The sequence below is a fragment of the Suricata suricatta genome, chromosome 1 (assembly GCF_006229205.1).
Source record: "Suricata suricatta isolate VVHF042 chromosome 1, meerkat_22Aug2017_6uvM2_HiC, whole genome shotgun sequence".
NCBI lineage: Eukaryota > Metazoa > Chordata > Mammalia > Carnivora > Herpestidae > Suricata > Suricata suricatta.
In genome coordinates, this window is record NC_043700.1 from 13,782,985 (window position 1) to 13,797,545 (window position 14,561).

The 14,561-nt window shown below is 41.9% G+C and overlaps 1 protein-coding gene across 4 annotated transcripts in view; it reads left to right on the forward strand.

Moving 5' to 3' along the window:
- The window catches only part of STOX2 (storkhead box 2), a 263,796-nt gene that overhangs the window by 173,407 nt on the left and 75,828 nt on the right, over positions 1–14,561 (forward strand). The gene's annotated exons all lie outside the window — the stretch shown is intronic.

Here is a 14,561-nt window from a genome sequence, read left to right on the forward strand (position 1 = left end):
GTGGCAGGGTTTTAATAACAAAGCTTGGCACTATGGAGGCAACATGGGAGGCACGGGGACCAGGTGAGGGCTGTTCCAGGAACCCAGGCCTGAGAAGGTAACGGCTGGGAACTTTTGAAGACAGTGCGGAGGCAGAGTGGTGGACAGACCTGAAGTGCACCCTGGAGACCCCACTGAGGGGTCTTGCTGATCTCAGATCCGGCAGCTGGGCCGGAAGGAGGAGTAGAGGATGGCAGGGGTGTGTGTCACTGAGGGGAACGCAGGAGAGGAGCAGGTTTGGGGTAGAGGGCGATGCTGACTTCCATTTTGGCTTTGTGGTGTCTGAGGTTCTCTGCAGAGGTGCAAGTGAGAGATGTCAGATGGGCGTTTTCCTCTTGTGTTGACCTGAAAATCAGCCTGCACAATACACTAGTATTGGCTTGAATTCCCTACAATATGAAGATCTTGAGCGCGTAGACTGGCCGTATTTCCCACAAGGGATCATGTGGATCTTGAAAAATCCAGTTGCTGTTTGGAGCCTCCTGCCGAGTAGGTAGTATGCCTGCTCTTCCTGAAACAGCTTCAGTTTGGCTATGAAACTGGGGAACCTGACTTCCTACAGCGACAGGGTCCCCCCTCCCTGTCAGATGGGTACAGGATGTGGGTACTTCTGTGGCTTCAGAACTAAAGAAATGTCCACACAAGAGCCCCTCATCCGAGCAATATTTATAGCCTCTGGTGGAATCCTGCTTCAAAAATACATAGTATTTATAAAGCACTTCTTCTAAAGAGCTTGCCTGGATCTCTCCATATGTCCTTAGAATGGGCATATGACATCAGCCAGACGCAGATGCTCATTCTTTTTTTTTTTTTAACTTTCCCCCTCAGTTTTATTGAAAAATATTTAACATATAACAGTGTCTCAGTTCAAGGTGGACAGCATAATGGTTTGATTTGTCTGTATATGTTGTAAAATGATTACCGCGGTAAATTTAGCCACCATCCATCACTTACCATAGTTTTTTTGTCTTATGATGAGAACATGTAAGGTCCACTCTTTGAACACTTTTAAATATACAGTTCAATATTTTTTAACTATAATCACCATGTATGTTATATCCCAAGAGCTTATGAATCTTAACACTTGAAATTTGTGCCTTTTGACCACTTTCTCCCCACCTACCCCTCCCCCATCAGTAACCACCAATCTGTATTGTTTCTACGGACTTTTGTTATTTCACGCCTAAGTGTGATCATATAGTATTTCTCTGTCTGATTTGTCTCATTTAGCATAACATGCTTAAGATCCATCCGGGTTGTCACAAGTGAGAGAATTTCCTTCTTTTTTATGGCTGAGTGTTCTTCCATTGTGTATTTATATGCCACATTTGCTTTACTTTTCATCCATCAGTGGCACAGATTTCTTCCCTGACTTGGCTACTGTAAATAATGCTGCAGTAAACGTAGAGATGCAGATTGTGGTTTTTGTTTCCGTTGGATATATACCTACAAGTACAGTTGCTGGATCAAATGGTAATTCTATTTTTAATTTTTCGAGGCACCTGCATACTGTTTTCCTTAATGGCTGTATCCCTTTCCATTGCTGCCACCAGCGCACAAGGGTTCCCTTTTCTCCACGCCCTTGCCAACACTTGTGACTGCTTGTCTTTCTGGCGACAGCCATTCGAACAGGTGTGAAGTCATAGCTCGTTGTGGTTTTGATTTTCGTTTTCCTAATGATTAGTGATGTTGAGCCTTTTATTGTGTACCTGTTGGCCATTTGTGTATCTTCTTTGGAAAAATATTTAATTAGATTCTGTGTCCATTTTGTACAAATGTTTTACAAATTTTACTTATTTATTTATATATTTATTTAAATCCAAGCTAGTTAGCATCTAGTGCAATAATGATTTCAGGAGTTGATTCCAGTGATCCATCCTCTATGTAGAACACCCGATTCTCATCCCAACAAGTGTCCTCCTTAATGTCCCTTTACCCATTTAGCCCATCCCCCCTCCCACAACCCCTCCAGCAACCCTCTGAATTTAAAAGTCTCCTCTGTTTTGTCCCTCTCCTTGTTTTTGTATTATTTTTGCTTCCCTTCCCTTATGTTCACCTGTTTTGTATCTTAACTTCCACATATGAGTGAAGTCATATATTTGTCTTTCTCTAATTTCGCTTAGCATAATACCCTCTAGTTCCATCTACATAGTTGCAAATGACATTCTTTTGGATTGCCAAGTAATACTCCAGTGTGTGTGTGTGTGTGTGTGTGTGTGCACGCGCGTGTGTGCACACGCGCAGGCGCACATCTTCTTTATCCATTCATCTGTCGATGGATATTTGGGCTCTTTCCATACTTCGGCTATTGTCGATAGCGCTGCTATAAACATTGGGGTGCATGTGCCTCTTTGAAACACCACACCTGTATCCCTTGGATAAATATCTAGTAGTGCGATTGCTGGGTGATAGGGTAGTTCTATTTTTAATTTTTTGAGGAACCTCCACACTGTTTTCCAGAGCGGCTGCAGCAGTTTGCATTCCCACCAGCAGTGCAAAAGAGATCCTCTTTCTCCCCATTGTCGCCAACATCTGTTGTTGCCTGAGCTGTTAATTTTAGCCATTCTGCCTGGGGTGAGGTGGTATCTCATGGTGGTTTTAATTTGTATTTCCCTGATGATGAGTGACGTTGAGCATTTTTTCATGTGTCTGTTAGCCATCTGGATGTCTTCTTGGGAAAAGTGTCTATTCATGTCCTCTGCCCATTTCTTCACTGGATTATTTGTGTTTTGGGTATTGAGATTGATAGGTACTTTATAGATTTTGGATATTAACCCTTTATCTGATATGTCATTTGCAAATACCTTCTCCCATCCTGTCAGTTGCTTTTTAGTTTTGCTAATTGTTTCCTTCTCTCTGCAGAAGCTTTGTATCTTGATGAGGTTCCAAAGTTCATTTTTGAGGCAGATTCACATTCCTAATGACAGTGAAAGAAATATAAATCTCACACTTTCTGAATGCTTTATTGAAAGTTTATATTATACTAATATTTACGTTTTTAAATGTGCAGCCATATAAAGGCTTCTCCTTAATCTCCTTATAATTTCCGAAGCAGATTATCTAGTTCACATACGACATTTATTTCAGTTTATGGACAGATACAAATACTGTACTTTTCCTTAGTGTATTTGAACCGATAGTGATAGTGGTTCATTTTAAATCTGATACTGTAGATTCAGCAAAAGATATAATTGGGAATGACTTTTCTTAAGCATATTTAATCTTACCAAAATTAAGTCATTATATAAAAATATATGCCAAAGGGGCACCTGGGTGGGGCTCAGTCGGTTGAGCATCCGACTTTGGCTCAGGTCATGATCTCACAGTCTGTGAGTTCAAGCCCCACGTCAGGCTCTGAGCTATCAGCCTGCTTTGGATTCTGTGTTTCCCTCTCTCTCTGCCCTTCTCCCGCTCACTCTCTGTCTCTGTCTCTCAAAATAAAATAAAGACATAAAAATTTTTTTTAAATAAATGCAAAAAAATGAGGGAGTTACAGGGCATAGTACATGGTGCCCAAGCTGGGCATCCCTAACCATTTCAGTTTGGGTTGACCTGGTTAAAACATCTTATATTTGGAAAAGCACTTTGTTTGTATTCCACCTCATCCTCCCTTTCTCGAAAGGATTTAAGGTGTCTTAGGGACATATTTAAACACAGCACAATTTAAAAAATTCAATAAATGGAAAAACGGACATAAGGAGTATAAAAGGAAAGTAAACTGAAGGCAGAGTATTTAAGGATTCACAAAAAGAGGATATGCTGCTGGAAGTAACTCGAAATTCCAACCCGATTCCCACCTAAAGATGAACTATAAATATGATATTTAATCGAACAATCTCTGCCCCTCCCTCTCAGCGTCTTACCCCGCCCCCTCCCCCCATTCTCTTGAATCAAGTAAGGACTTCCTCAAACACCTTCAGTTAAATGTGTAGTCATCTCTTATTTTTATGGAGCTCATCTTTGGTCTCAGGTTCCTTTTACTGACTTTTCTAGTTATACAGTAATTAGTTTACTAAAACAAATATCCAAATTCTCTGATTCAGTATTTCTGTGATTTAAAGCAGTGGTTTTCAGCCCTCTTAGCCTCAACAGGCCTCCTTTGTTACAGCAAATACTTTGGTAATGCTTCCTTTTCTACCCAGAAATATAATCTTACCTGCACACGTAATTTCAAAAAACCAATATGTTTACCTAGTTGCAAAATCAGTGGGAAGTAAGACTGTAACATATCACAGGATAATGGGGACTTTAATATGTAAGTGTGTGGGCGGGCCTCCCTGGAAGCCACCCTGAAGTGGCCGGATGCCTGCACCTGTCAATGGAGTCCTCCCAAATGCAAACGCGGGCCAACCCAGCAGAGCTGGGGGGTCGCTCAAGCCACTGCTTACACGATATTCGGCAGTGGAGAATCACTCAAGGCAACGTTAAAAAATTTTTTTAATGTTTATTTTTGAAAGAGAGAGACAGAGAGAGAGCACAAACAGGAGAGGGGCAGAAAGAGGGAGACACAGAATCCAAAGCAGGCTCCAGGCTCTGAGCTGTCAGCACAGAGCCCCACGTGGCTCTGGAACCCACAAACCATGAGATCATGACCTGAGCCGAAGTTGGATGCTCAACTGACTGAACCACCCAGGTGCCCCTAAGACATCTTAAACAAAGCCAGGTTTATTCCATGTCCAGTTGTTATCTCCTGGAAAAGTCAGTGCTTATTAAAGGTAGGTAAAACAGTTTTGTGTTTCTATGTAAAATGGAATTCTTCTCTAATTGCCAATGAGTATTTCACACGAATGTCCAGCAGAACGTGGAGAGCCCATGCAGGACCACGCACTCTAGGGATCTGCCCCGTGCACTCCAGAGCCCCCTGCAGCCCTGGGCCACTGAACACAGTGGCACCCTTTCTAGTGTTGTGGCAAACAGAACTGCCTCACTCATCTCCAAAACTTCTGTGATAGGTATCACCCTGCTGAAAAAGAAGAGGAATTTAAAAAAAAAGCAATTGCAAATTCATGTGTAGGGTTGTCTTTCCGTAGGTTTGGAGTGCAGCATTTGGGGATGAACTCCTTAGAGAATTATAAAGGTGAATATATCTACCTGCCTGTCCCAGAAAAACTAGAAGGCAGACAGGTGAGAGGGTCAAAAGGTGGGTGAGTGGTCCCAGGCAGAGCAGTTTGGTAGCTGGTGAAAGTCAAACCAGACTGAATCCTAGCCTTGGCACTTGGCTATGCTCAGGAAAAATCCTTTTAAACTCTGAGTCTTCTTCCATAACACAACTACTTACGCCTCATTTGTAGGTTGGTTTGGGGAATGAATGGCATGGTAATATATCAGAGTAACTGACATTGTGCCTAGGACACAGGATGTACTTACAAATTGAGATTTATAATAATGGTGCTTGCATTCCAGAAGGGGGATGTAAGAATAACAATTAGGTGACGTTTTTTTCTCTTAGGCTTTCAGGTTCTTAATTTCTTAGGTTCCGAATTTTTAAGGTCCAAAACCCGATATATGGTACATTGTATACCTTGAAGCACTTTGGATTTTTGTTGAAATGAACCCTCTGCATTTCAGATTTGAATTTTACACTTTAAAACATTCCTTGGAGGGGAAAAATGGTTATTTTTTAAGATTGCAAAAGAAATACTTTGCTGTAGAAACTTCAAATGAAACGTCTGTAAATAAACTTGAACTTGAAATCCTTACCACCCTCTCCAACTCCCTAAGGGAAACCAATCTTAGTAGAATTTGAACTTGAGTGCCCTTCAGTCCCCGTCCTGGCCTTGGCCAAGGCTGTTCTTCCTTCTGGAATCTCCGTACTGTCTACGTGACTCTTCCACAGGTGTGCTGGAGAAGCCTCCCCGTTGTGAAATGCCCACATGATTGTATTCATTCTAATTGCGTCAGCGTGGCTTCTTTGTCATCGGGCTCTGGACTTCACATCACTTTATATTTCTCCTGTAAGGATTCTGCATTGTTTTCTTTTACAGTGGATCATGAGTTTATTGAAAAAGCTATTTCACTTTATTATAATATATTATTTTATCTTGTTATAAGGCCTTGTGGGTTTGTTGTTGCTGATGCTGTCATTGTTGTTGTTTGCATAAGAAGGTTGCAAAAAATGGGAAATACGGGGTGCCTGGGTGGCTCAGTCAGGTAAGCGTACAACTCTGGATTTTTAGCTCAGGTCTCTCCTCATGAGATTGAGCTTCACGTCGGGCTCTGTGCCTGGATAGGGGGCCTGCTCGGGAGTATCTCTCTTCTTCTCTCAGTGCCCCTCTCCCACTCTCTCTCAAAAAAAATAAATAGAAAGAAAAAAAAGGGAAATATGGACCAAAGCATCAAATTTTTGATTATTCATGACCATTCTGTTGGAAGAACTGTGTTTGAAGACTGTGAAAGAAAAACCTAGAGTATACTAAGGACAGTGTGACTACTATGAATCATAAATCAGTTTATTTAAGGAAGAAATGTAAGTGCATGGGTTCTTTAGTATTTGGGACTAGCAGCCTGCTTGTATTTTTAGAGGTTTTTGTGCCGCGTGACACTCTGCATTATTTCCTAACGTCATGCCGTATTATCTGCTGTAACCAACTGTAGGTCCTGGAAATGCTGTGTTACCTTATTTCCATTATAGTTTTGGTTGAACAGAGTTTTGTAAGAATGATCACTTCTTCAAACAATTTGAGATGCACTTTTGTGGCCAGGGTGATGATGCTCTTGTGCGTTATGAATTTTCTTTACAAAGGCATTATCTTACAAATTTTAATTTTCTCTGGAATAGGCATCACAAGCAAGGAGGGAGGTGATCGTGACAGTGTCTTAAGTTTCCATGTGCATCTATTTTTATGCACCAGAGCAGTGCGTGGGTATCTTTGATGTACACTTCAGGCCTCCCTCGGTTGGGGGGACTGTGGATAGTCATTGGGGGTTTTCCTTTCATTCCGTGCCTAGGAGAAAGCTTAGTAACATGCAAGGAAAATCCGAACATATTGAAACTAGGATTTAACATATGTGATGCTTCAGCTGGGGTAGAAATCTGTCATTTTTAAAAAAAATTATGAATCCAGAATTCTCCCAGTTAACTTTAATCGCCATGTAGACATAATTTTCTTAAAAGGCTGTGATGATTTCATCTGACTTGAAGGAGAGAGTTCCCAATGGAGAGAAGGCTGTCTTTTCACCTTAGGTCAGGCACCCAGGACGCCGTAATAAGCCCCCCCCCTTTATTAGATGAGGCCACAGTGCTGCAGGGATGTTACCAATTTGAGGGCCGCTCTGAGTGGGGCGGATGGACTGGTCCACCAGGACTTACATTCAGAAATTAAGAGTAGGCATGTCACGGTACCTCAATAAAAGAGGGGGGGAGTCTTCTTTTGAAGGGAAATCTAGAAATTGTGTTAGTTATGGACACACAGTCTTGTCTATTGGTGTATACTTACGTTTTTACTCAATTTGTGAGTTGCATACCTATAGGCCCCAAAATCAAGTTATAGAAATACAATAATATCCCATCATCTCCAAAACTTCCCTCCTGCCTTCATTATTGTGTGTGTGTGTGTGTGTGTGCGCACGCGCACGTGTGCAGCCATGTGTGATAAGTAAACTTAACATAGATGTGCCCTTGTGGCAAAATTTTAAGTATACAGCACAGTGCTGCATTGAGGGGAGCCTGGGTGGCTCAGCTGGTTGAGTGTCCAACTCTTGATTTCAGCTCAGGTCATGATCCCAGGGTCTTATGGTCGAGCCCTGCGTCAGGCTCTGCATGGAGCCTGCTTGGGATTCTCTCTCTCTTCCTCTGCCCCTCTCCCCTGCTCATGCACACACTCTCTCTTTTTCTCTCTATTTAAAAAATTAAAAAATTTAAAAAAATACATTGAAGGGCACCTGGGTGGCTCAGTCGGTTAAGCGTCTAACTTCGGTTCAGGTCATGATCTCGCAGTTCATGAGTTCAAGCCTCATATCGGGCTCTGTGCTGACAGATCAGAGTCTGGAGCCTGCTTCGGATTCTCTGTCTCCCTCTCTCTCTGTCTCTCCTCCGCTCTCTCTCTCTCAAGAATAAATAAACATTAATAAATTAAAAAAAAAACATACTGAGAGTAGGCATCTAAACCTGAGAGGATATTGACATTTGAGCCACATCCAAGTGCATTGTTAGTGGACTGTCCCCAATTCAGGTCTGGTTTGAGCTGGAGGAAACAGGAGGATGCTGATCCTGTCTACCCCGTCGTAAGATTAATTTCTGCAGCCCCAAAGGCTACAAAATCTGGAAACCACTTTTATCAAGGCTAGATTATTTAAACTTAGCTCCAACTTTACTGGATAAATTGTTGGCATTGACTACTGATGAAGGATTAAAGATAACGTTTTGAAAATTAACAGCATCTCTGGCTCTGAGTAAAAGTTAAAAAAAACAAACAAACCCCAAACTTGCAGAATTGCTTTCAGATCTCCTCAATTCCCATTAACATACCTTTCTTTGAGGCTGATTTCCCTCCTACGAATGTTAGTAAAACAAAACACAGAAGCATTTTAGATACGCATTATCTCCTGCAGGAGCGTTGTCATCCATCCAGTGTAGATTAGTAACTTACCAAGCAAGACACAAGCTCATGTGTTACATTAAAAACCATATTGATACACTTGTTTGTTCAGCATGCGCATAGTGACACTGACTCTGAGGAATGCTCTTTCTCCCAGAAATTTTGTCCCATGCCAGTTACAAAAAGAGAATTGCCCCTATAGTAGTGTTTCTTGAAATTAATTGTCTGAGTACACTTTCAATGAACAATGTCCAATGTTTGTAATTTTTTTTGCCTGTGTCTTATTTGCGATTGTAGTTGTTGAAATGCAATTTGATACCTGCATATAATAAAAATTTAGGAAAAAATCAAAAATGAAAAAAATCTGGATTTCCCTTTTTGTTCTTTTTTAAATTTCATTTCCCCCAGTAATTTATTTTTATTATATATTTTACAAAAGTGTCGTTGCCACAGGTAGTTTGAAAAGCATGGATATAATGAATCCACCTGACGTTGAAGAAGCCAGCAGCTATTTGGTTTTATATGTGCATCTTCCAAACACCCCCTTTTTCTAAGAGCTTTTAGTGATTACTTGTACCTTGTGATGTTCTTGGGATGTGCAGGGTCCCCACCATTTTTATTTTGGTTCTTTAACAAAAAAACTTCTTTAAATTCTTATTTAGTTTTGAGAGAGACAGAGCACGAGCAGGGGAGGGGCAGAGAGAGAGAGGGAGACAGAATTGAAACAGGCTCCAGGCTCTGAGCTGTCAGCACCGAGCCTGACATGGGGCTCGAACCCACGAACCGTGAGACCATGACCTGAGCTGAAGTCAGACGCTTAATCAGCTGAGCCACCCAAGGGCCCATTTTTTATTCTTTTTAAGTAAAGGTTGATTGTTTCTTTCTAAGTTATTGTTCCATGAGTTTGATTATAGGAAGAATCTGTTTTTTTCCCAGAGTTTGTTCTTTCAAATGCGATGGCTTCTGTGTGATAACTTTGGTTTTTATAAACTCATCCTTGTCTCGGAGACAACATTCTGCCTCATTTTAGGGCGATTGTTTTGAAATGCATTTTAGATGTCTTTTCTAGCCATGTAACATCAGTTGTTGTACTCGGTCCGCTCTGATTTAAAATACTAGTCTTCTAATAGGCTACTCGTTATGAATAGTTTTTTCCCGAAAATGAATTATTTTAAAATGAGAGCCGTGTGAGGAAATCAGTCAAGAGTCAGTTCCTGGGCATCTACCGAGTAGGAGACTGCCTTCAGCGCTTGCGCTTGTAAAGGCTGTTGAGTAGTTAACCGGACAGTTTGGAATTTTAAATGATTTATAATCAACTTAGCCATGTGGTGGCTTGGACCTGTGGATTGTATTTGAGTTTGCTAGGGCTGCTGTGGCCAGTGGCATAACCTAACCTAAGGGGAGTTCTTCTCTCACGGTTCTGGGAGCCAGAAGTCTGAAATCGGGGGGGTCGGCAGGCCCTCGGAGGCTCTAAGGGGTGGATCTTTCCTTTCTTCTTTCAGCGTCTGGTGGCTGCACACCTTCCTTGGCCGGTGGCTGCATCAGTCTGGTCTCTGTCTTCATGTGGCCTTCTTGTCTTCTCTTATAAGTCACTTGTCATAGGATTTAGGGCCAGCCAGCTAATGCAGGATGATCTTCTCATCTTGAGATCCTTATCTTAAAGATCCTTCTCCAGGGGCACCTGGGTGTCTCAGTCGCTTTAAGCATCCAACTCTTGATTTCAGCTCAGGCCATGATCTCGTGGTTTGTGGGATCGAGCCCCACATCAGGCTCTGCACTGTCAGTACTCACCTCCTGAAGCCTGCTTGGGATTCTTTCTTTTTCCCTCTCTCTCTTTGTCCCTTCCTCTTGCACACGCTCTTTCTCTCAAAATAAATAAATAAACTTAAAAAAGAAAGATCCTGGTGTGCCTGGGTGGCTCAATTGGTTGAGCGTCCAACTTCGGCTCAGGTCCTGATCTCAAGGTTTGTGGGTTCAAGCCCCGCTTCAGGCTCTGTGCTGACCACTAGCTCAGAGCCTGGAGCCTGCTTCAGCTTCTGTGTCTTTCTTTCTCTGCCCCTCCCCTGTTCATGCTCTGTCTCTCTCTGTCTCTCAAACATAAATAAATGTAAAAAAAAAAAAAAGACCCTTTTCTATAAGGTCACATTCGCTGGTACTGGGGGTTAGGGCTTACACGTATGCCTTTGAGGGGACCACCACTCAATCTGCTACAGATGGTAACACATTTTTTTTTTACGATTACTGAGCATCTCTTGAGTGTTGTAAAGTGTGTGCTGGTCGTTGCTGGCAGGCTGGGAGCAGTGCCAGGGTGAAGAGGGCCGATACGGTCCCGGGTCTGAGTTCTGGTTCTAGCACATTCCTAGCTCTGTGACCTAGGGGGCCTGTTTCTTAAATTCTCTGCGTCTCAACTTCCTCATCTTTAAAAGACGAGGTGAGCAGACCTACTATTCCTGAAAATTCCTGAAAATTGTGTGAGAGATCTGTAATCTCTCTCATATTATTATCATAACTATGGCATTCTCTTATTTGGAGATGTATTTTTTTTTCATTTCTGAAATCGGTGTCCCTGGACGTGAACCACTGGTTTCCTGACTTCGTTGATTCATCGCACCTTTCTGGTCCCGGTGGTTTCGTCGTGCTGTTCCTAAGGCCAAATAATTACCTCGTCATTCTGTTCGCTAATTAGGCCCATTTAAAGGATGTCCTAACAATTTACTAACAATTTTAATTATAATAATTAATGAATTAAGTATATTTTCAATAAAAAATATATTTTTTATTCTTAAATAACTCCGCTCACTTACTGGGGAGATGTGTGCGTTTGCAGGACACTGGACCGCTTGTCAGACCGGGGATTAGATGGGACCCCGCCACCCTCTCCCATGCTCTGCACGGATTTCTGCACACGCAGGTTCGTATCACAGCCGTCAGAGAGCACGATGCTCAGAGATGTTGTCTTCAACAGGAACGTAGCCCCATCCAGCTCGAGGCTGTCCGATAGCCGATGCTGGTCGTTGGTGTGAGAGCAGACAGATGTCTAGTATTGTTTTCTCATTTGGTTGTACTAAATTTACTCCCAAATCAGCGACCTAAAAGCCTACCTTCCATTTTCTGTAAGAATTTCCTACTTTTTATTACCCTAATTTATATATTACGTTATACCCTAAACATAGTACTTTCTTCTGAATTTCCAACCCTATTTATTTTACTGTTTTAATTTTTTTAATGTTTTACTTATTTATTTTTAAATTTTTTAATGTTTACTTTTGAGACAGGAAGAGGCAGAACGTGAGCAGGGGCAGGGCAGAGAGAGGGAGACACAGAATCCGAAGCAGGCTCCAGGCTCCGAGCTGTCAGCACAAGCCCGATGAGGGGCTCAAACTCATAAACTGCAAGATCATGACCTGAGCTAAAGTCAGATGCTCAACCAACTGGGCCACCCACCCGCCCCAAATGTACTGTTTTAAAATATTGTTTTAGGATTCCTACATAAAATAATTGTTCAGTAAATGCTTTTTGATGAATACCATGTCAAAGAAACCGGTTTCGTTTTTGTTTCGTTCAGGCTAACAGAGATGACCACAGATGACACAAAGCTTGCTCTGTGGTTTTTGATCTGTATGGCTGACCAGTCACCGTTTATGAAACAGGCTCTGACCCAGCCTCTTTGACATGGGCCAGAGATCAGGATGATGTGTAAGAAAGCACTAGGTTATCTTTAGGTTATCTTTTCATGAGCCGAATTAATGACTGTGCCATGGCTGCATTCAACTATGGAATCCTGGCTTCTGTCCCAGTCTTCAGTTCTTCAATTCATTTGAAAAATATTTCTTGAGCACCCCAGTAGTTGTGTGGTGGGCATCTATACCTACTAAGCGTACTGAGCGTACGGTGATAAATGAGACAGACACCACATGACGTGCTTAAAGTGCTTAGCACAGTGCCTGGTGCATAGTAAGTCACTGGCAAATGGCAGATAGAATTAATGTTAATATTATTAAGTTTATGTATTATGCATTAAAAAGCTCCACCAGAAGGAACACAGAGATGAAATATAAATCAGTAGATCGTGAATATTTTATTGTAAACTTTGGCTAGGGAGAGAATTTGAGACTTCTCTATGACAAGAGACATAATGATTCCCTTGTCGACATTTGTCACATCGTTATGCCTTGCTCTTCAGTTATTAGATTGCACATGTGCTGAAGGACCTGTCCTCAACCCATTAAAAAATATGTATGGTCCTCAGGGGTTTTTAGTACATCAAAAGTGTTTAAAACCCTCAAGGATTAGTAAGTAATTAGCCTTCATGCCTAATGTGTAAACAGCAGAGGAATCTTTGATTTTGGCTCAATCAATGTAATTTTGATGTTAACAGATCAGCAGCCAACAGTTAAATAAACTTTGACACCAAGAGCAGACACGTCAACAAAGGCACAATCAAATCTACTATTGATTCATCACCCAGCTAATTTCCTTTCAGTTTAGACATTTGTCAACGCTTTTCTTACACATTTGTGATATGCATATGTGCAAAGCTCTTTGCCTAAAAAAGCAACAAAACAAAAATTAAAAAAATAGTTAGATGATTGTAGGACACTCATGACTCACCCCGTCAACATACCAGATTTGAGATTGTTAGATCTGGGTCTCCATGCACCTGCTGCAAAGTCCCCGAGAGGTCACTCGGATCTAGGATACAGCCACCCCTTCCCTCTTTCATTTTTGAGACCTATACACAAAACCCTGTAATCCCTTAGCTCCCCTTCAACTGTATTCTTCCTTTTCTCAGAAAAAAGAAGATTCCTTATTGCCCAATTTACATTTCTTTAATGTTTATTTATTTTTGAGAGAGAGAGCACGAGCGAGTGGGGGAGGGGGAGAGAGAGAGGAAAACAATCTGAAGCAGGCTCCAGGCTCCGAGCTGTCAGCACAGAGCCTGAGTCCTGTCCGGAACTCACAAAGCACAAGCTCAGGATCTGAGCCACAAGTCAGAAGTCAGAAGCTTAACCACCAGAGCCACCCAGGCGCCCCTGCCTAATTTACATTTGTAAATTGACTTTGTAGGCACTCCACAAAGAGGGGGAAGAAACTTATTTGTAAAATATAGGGCAATTGCTGTTCCAACTTGAGAACGTAAAACAAGACCTTTGTAGACTACAGAGCTAGGACAGGTTCAAATGGAGAGACAGATGACATTTCTAAGGGTTTTCTCTCTCACATGGTCTTTAGAAAACATCTTTTTAAAAATAGCTTCCTTTTTGGGGCACCAAAAAGGTGTTCGTGAGTTCAAGCCCCACATCGGGCTCTGTGCCGACAGCTCAGAGCCTGGAGCCTGCTTCAGATTCTGTGTCCCCCCACTCTTTCTCTGCCCTTCACCCCCCCTCAAAAATAAATAAATGTTAAAAAGTTTTTAATACAATAAGCTTCCTTTTGAAAGCAATTCTTACGGAAGTCAGATTGATGACTATGACTCTCCTAGTCACGTATTGTCATCTCCCAAGAAGGTAGGCCTCTTGGGACTGCTGTATGAGCATGACTTAGCGGTCTGTCTAGTGGTAGGGGCTCTGAATTCCAATTCTGGAAGGAGTGAGTTAAAACTGTTCTAAAGAAACGTGTGACTCTGGGAGGCACACGGTTTTCAAAGTGGCGTACAGAAGAAACTGGGAGACTGCAAATGTAATAAGGTTCACCCTTGCGATGAAAAGTTTCACTGGACTGCCACAGTGGTCCTTTATTATTACATACATGTAATCAGTTTAACCAGCATTAGCTGTTGGTACAGGAGATGATGGGACCATGACCCTGTGCCTGCAAGGTTGACAATCCAGAACGTGTCCTCATGAACAGGACTGGTAGCTAGTTGTTTAAAAGATAAACTTAGCTAAAGCAGGGAGTCATTTTTTAAAAATCCAAAATATTTTAACTGAAAACACCTTTCTGATGTAGGGCCAAGGACTCTTCTTCCCCACCCCCACGCCCCAA